Here is a 6767-nt window from a genome sequence, read left to right on the forward strand (position 1 = left end):
CTACTCACCTGCGTGCATACTAAAAGTCAGCTACGCTGAGTGAGTTCTAGTTAATCACATAATTTACTTTTCATACACATATACGTGGCCGAAGGTACGCATTACATACATAACCTGTACTTCGTTCATCCATACACATGCTTTCATTCTTTCGTACTTTCTTTCTTTAACATACACATTACACACGTAACTAATCTTACATTATAAAGAGCATTTCGCCCTACATACCTCAGATATTATTAGGGTCCGGTACCCTTCATCCTCAGATATTATTAGGGTCCGGTCACCCTCCATCCTCGGATATTATTAGGGTCCGGTCACCCACCGTCCTCGGATATTATTAGGGTCCGGTCACCCTCCGTCCTCGGATATTATTAGGGTCCGGTCACCCTCCGTCCTCGGATATTATTAGGGTCCGGTCACCCTCCCTCCTCGGATATTATTAGGGTCCGGTCTCCCTTTGCTTCGTACTACAATAACATACCTGTCCTTTACGTACTTCCTTGAGAATACGTGCAATCTCCGAAAAGCGTTCACGTACCAGCAACATATCATACTTACATCATACTTAATCATTCATACCTCATCTATACATCATATATATTCGTACATACAACATTCATACATCATATATATCAATCATATCATTAACTACCGCCTGAAGGTCCATGCAATATCCGAAGATCGTTCATGTACCGTCAAGCAATCATCATACATAATTCATACAGGGCATACACTTACCACTTAAGGTAAGTGTATTAACTATCACATCGAGTATGCACACAGCCCCGAAAACATAACAAGGAAGTGGGGCAAGAAACTCACCTGAATTCTGTTCCTTTCTCCGTTTATCATAATTTCCTTCTTTAACTGTGCACGACTAACTGTATAAAAATTACACGTATCAATTAACTATTACTACTTGTATCGTATTTCTATCTTTATGTAACCCACAACGAATGGGGGTCCGGGGGCAGCGCCCCTGGCAGCGGGGTTCTAGGGGTGGCAGCCCCTCGTGGGGTCCAAGGGGCAGAGCCCGTGGCTGGGGTTAAGCTGCCAGGTCAACTTGGAAAAATTTTATTTCTATTAATTGTCTTAACACATTTTCCATTAGGATTTTAATTTATTATTTTGTTCACCTACTCATTCGTTACAGTGAATTAAGCTTGATTCGTTAGCCCGATTCGTGGTCTAGTACTGGATTACTTTTACTTAGCATTTTAAGCGAACTTAACATTAAGCGAACTTAAACATTACGGGAACTTAATCATTAAGCAAACTTAATCATTAAGCGAACTTAATTGTAGGCGAAATTAATGTTCGGCGAACTTAGCTTGGCGAACTTGATGTTCGGCGAAATTAGCTCGGCGAACTTGTACTAGCGAAGTTAACCACATGCGAACTTGTATCTAGCGAAGTTATCTATGGGTGAATTTGACTGGCGACTTGCTTGCAGGAAAACTTGTTGCAAGCGAAGTTGTACAGTGGCGACGGGTTTTGCGTTTAACCCCATAAACATCTACGTTCAACCCGTAACCCTTCAATATGATGTTAATCTATCCCGTGAACATTCCCATGGTCATTTTTTGAATAAGACACGACCCGAAAGCGCATAAAGTTTGGACCTTTAAGATTAAAACGTTCAATACTAGGTCTAGGGTTTATTTTAAACGAGTCATAATCAGTCGTGAGTTCTTTAACTTCGTTTCTAACATCAAGTTTACAACTTTACGTTTTACTTACACCCGATCTAGTCTCGTTCTAAGTTTCGAGGCTAAACGTTTATAAAAATGTAAGCTTTAAGATCAAGAACATACCTTTACGGGTTCGTTTGGTATTGGTTAGCTTGTTTAGGAACTCTAGATCTTGTATAAGACTCGGATAATGAAGATCTAACACAACTAACACTCACTTGCTCTTGGATCTCGCTCGTGTCTCTCACGGCCGTATAGGTGGTAGTATGTGTGTGTGTTTTGAGTGTGTAGAGAATAAGATGGAAAGAAATGAGGATTTAGGGTTTTAGGGTGGTTTAGGGGAGTATTTATACTCCTAAGGCTCATGGACCCTAAGCCCATCTCATACATAATCCCATCTTGATTAATCTAAGTCCATGATCTTTTATTTACTAATTATTAACACGAAATTACTAAACGTAACTTTCTTTATTTAATACTAGAATATTTAGGATGTTACAATAAACTTTTTAAATGATTTGATACATAAATTACAAATGTTTAAAGAACAAATTTTATAATTCTTTTTATAAAAAAATCTAAAATGAGGTTTTTATATAATAATAATAATAATATTAATAATAATAATAATAATAACAATGATAAATTGCATGTGACTCAATATTAGAGCACTCACTTTACTAGTGAGAGGCAGGGGGTCCTCTCACTATTAAAGTAAGTACTCTACCATTGAGCCACATCCAATATATTAACGGAGTACCCGACGTTACTTAATCGATTGTTTCAATAACAATAATAATAATAGGGAAAATTCCCAAAATAACCCTTTTGAGGAGAGAGAAAGGGGAAAATAGCCCAAAATCCCTAAATATTCCCAAAATAGCCCACTAAATTTGGACTCAGACGACGAGATCTTCAAACCAATAGAAATTTGACAAGTGTAATATTTTCTGAAAATTTGACGAGTTATTTGAAAATGTTGGGGGACCAGTCCATATTTTCCACTAAATTTTATTCTAAAAAAATAGTCTTGCCCGACGGTTTAATAATGTTTTCTACCAGATCCCTTAAATTCCAAAAACTTAGAAAATTGTGCCTTTAAACTCAATCTTTCAATACGCATTTGTGGTGAATTTGTACCAAATTGTCACATCTCGACTTACGGCCTAGGCGTGTGACCAACAGTTGGTACCTGTTTTGTAAATATATCAGAGTTCAGTGGAAGTCCTTTTAAAATATATTTTGAAATATTAATTTATTTATAATAAAATATAATATATATATATATTGAAACATTGATTTATTTGTATATCTTAATGAAACATTTTGATCTATTAGAAAACTTCTCGGATAATAAATATCCGAGTGGTTGATTTATAAATCTTGTTTCGATCTTATAAAACTTGTTTAAATATTCTTTTTAATATTTTATTCATTTGAAATTATGAGTCATCTCTACCTTGCGAACATCCACTTCATGAATGGATCCAATTCTTGATACTTTAATCACCTGAAATGTTAGAAAATACGTCAGCGATGTGCTGGTGAATACGCTGACGCTAAAATATTTTCTTTTACTTTATTACCCCTCGAGACTACGCCTGCCTCGGCCCATCGTGGCTTAGGAATAACAAATTTAAAACAACACATTTATAAATTCAAGTCTCCACTCTAGGTCACCTCAGCAAACACCGCAGCGTTCGACTTAGTTAAGTACCCGTAAGGATACACAATGATCGTACTTCCTACGGGAAAGCGTCCTACGATCAAGGTGGTGCGATGTGCCCATCGCATACTACCACATATGTAAGGATCCAGACACACGTATACCACAGCCTGAGGGCTAGGTTTATACTTTCATTTATAATGGTTTTCGGGACACGTAGTCCTTTGTAAACAATTTTCATATAACATGTTTGATTCGTTTGAAAACAAGTTTATAAAATTTTGGGGGTCTTTCCCTTGCTATCTCGCACCTATAGTACAAGTATAGCCTTCTCTTTTGGATCAGCTTCAATACACTGTCCGAGGGTCTTTCCCTTGCTATCTCGCACCTATAGTACGAGTATAGCCTTCTCTTTTGGATCAACTTCAATACACTGTCCGAGGGTCTTTCCATCTTATTTGTTATCTCGCACCTATAATACGAGTATAACTTTTTGTTAGTCGGATATACAATCCGGCTTAAAACCTCTAGTCTTTTTTTGTAAAATCTTTACCTCGATTTTAAATTTCTTTATGAACCTTTAGTTCAAAACATCTTTTCTTTATTTTAAACCTTTAGTTTAAAATATTATTTCTTTCTTTTCTTTTTCAAGTTAAAATTTTTTCTTTTAACTTATTTACTTTTCTTTTATTTCACAAGATAAACCTCTAGTTTAACTTGTTGTCTTTTTCTACGTTTCTTATTTATTAAGAAACGTATCCTTTTATTTTCTTATTATTTAAGAATAATAACTTAAACAATATTATCAATTATAACTCTTTTCTACTTCCATCTTTTCCTTTTCTTTTATAGTATGTTTGAACCTATAGTTCAACTAATATATCTTTTATTTTCATATTCGGACCTATAATCCAACATGTTTTTCTTTTCTAAATTCCACGTTTTCCAACAACATATACTTATATATATATATATTTTCATTTATTTATTATTATTTAAAGTATCTTTAAATAATACTTTTATCTTTATTTATTAATAAAGATTGTTTTATTTGTTTCTTTATTCTTTCTCTTTCTATTATTATTTAAAATCTATAACAATATTTATATCTTTCTCTTTATATAATTTCTTTCCTTTATTTTCTTTTGTATATTTTCGAGGTATAGACTATACCCTTGACTAGAGTCTAAGCCTTTATTATTTTATTAATATTTTATTCGGGCATTATGCATACCTTGTTCGGTTTATTATTTTCTAAACTCACGGGCATCACTTCGATGCTTGCACGTATATCAAGAATCTTGATCAACACCTCCTTGACGCGCAAATCGAGGCACGCCGGTCTTCAATCTCGTCGGCACGCACTTCGAGGCGGGTCGTCGGGTCGTCTCGGGTTGGCACGTACTTCGAGGTGGAACGTCGGTATGTCGGGGTATCGTTGGTTTATTGGTACGGATTACGAGGTAAGATGTCGTGGTTTTATGGTCACGGAAAACCAGGTGGTCGGTACACGTTTATCGAGGAAATAAGGCACAAACTTCGAGGTATGATAATATGGCTAGAGAGATGTTAGAGAGAGAGGAAGACTGAATTGTGGTCTGAAGAAATGCGATCCCGACCTTGCTATTTATAGACATGATCTGGAGTCCCATAGCGGTACGCGACGGCCTCCTGGGCACCCGTCGCGTACCGCGATGTAGCCCTGGCCAGTCACAACATAGGTCTGCCACGTGTCACCACGTGGCAAACGGTGTGCCACGTGTTAACACGTGGCGGATGACATGCCACGTGATGTGTGGACACGTGACGAAACTGGTGCCAGACGTGTCAGACCACGTCATCGCGTATCGCGATGACGTAAGTTAACAGCGACCGTGTATCGCTGTTGACTTCTTCTAGAAACGTCGACCAAGCCCCATCGCGATACGCGATGGGCTTGTCTTTTGCCCCGTCGCGTAGCGCGATAGGACAAGTAAACATATTTTTCATTTTAAACCCTAAGGTTTGGAATTTTGGCTTTTTTGGTCCTTTGACTTTGGAAAGTTGACATTTTTGGTCTCGGAATCTTCATAATGTTACACAAATAGACCATAATTTAGAAAATATTAAGGGACCCATCCATATTCATTCAATAAATTTATTCTCAAAAGCTATCTTGTCAGATGGTTTATTAAGGTTTTTCCTGAACCCTACAAGTTTTAAACACATGAAAAAATGTGTCTTTCAACTTTGTGTTTCAAGACACATATTTGGTAAATTTGTACTAAAGGGTCCATAATTTTGAAATTATTAAGGGACCCGTCTATATTTCTTTACTAAATTTTAATTTTAAAAAGTTGTCTTGCCAAACGGTTTATTAAGGTTTCCTACCTAACCTGTAACATTCGTTAATTTTCAAACTCGAAAACCCGACCCATTTTAATTTTTCGATGTGATTCGCTTAATTATTATACTCATATGTTACATATTTCGTATATAATAGTTTTTCTTTCTTAAAGTTATTTAATAATATTAATCATTACTAATATATATATATATATATATATATATATATATATAAATTATAACACTCTTGATTATTTTTTCTTTATTCAAATATCACATAAATAACATTATTGATGCATAACCAAAGTACATCCTTTTAATTTAGTTATGTCACATTTATTTTTACCTAAAGTTATTCATTTTTAAAAGATGAAAAATATCTTCTTACACCATTCAAATTTTGGTCAAACCACCTCCCCCAAAGCACTCTCCTAATCAATTTTTTTATTAAAATATTCTAAAGAGTAACCTCCTTATTTTAGTATAAATAAGAACATACTCCCATCCCTTTCATTCTTTACACCACTCTTTGACAAGTTCAAGAGATTATTTATCCATTTCAAAGGTAGGGTTTTAATTATTCAAGTCTTCTTCATCTTATTTCTATTTATTTTAATTCTTGTTCATACTAGTTAATCAAATGGTCACATGACCACAACACAATCATGTCTAGAAATACACATAATCCATACACCATGTGTATAGGGTGGACGAGACAAAGAACATAAGAAGATGATTGATTACACGAAGATCACACTTGAAACGTTCTTACATCTTTATTTTTCTGTTTTTAATCGTTATTTTTTTATTCGAAGGACCCAAGTATTTTTAATGATATATGCATATAAATTTTATATAATCATATAAAAAAAGGTCCATAATATTGTTTCATTAAAATCTTTTTCGAAATCGTTAAAACATTGCTTCTAGCAATATTTCAGTTTTAACATTAGATATAGCCGTCAAAGAAAGAGGCATATCTTGTTCATAACAAACTGAAAAAGTGAAATACCAAATTCTATGTTATACTTCATGGAAATGCGGTCTTAGAAATTATTTTTACGCATTTTAATTCGTACATA

This window comes from Bidens hawaiensis, unplaced genomic scaffold (assembly GCF_021521415.1).
Source record: "Bidens hawaiensis isolate Kalapana, Puna unplaced genomic scaffold, B.hawaiensis_p1.1 tig00048613_1, whole genome shotgun sequence".
NCBI classification, from domain to species: domain Eukaryota; kingdom Viridiplantae; phylum Streptophyta; class Magnoliopsida; order Asterales; family Asteraceae; genus Bidens; species Bidens hawaiensis.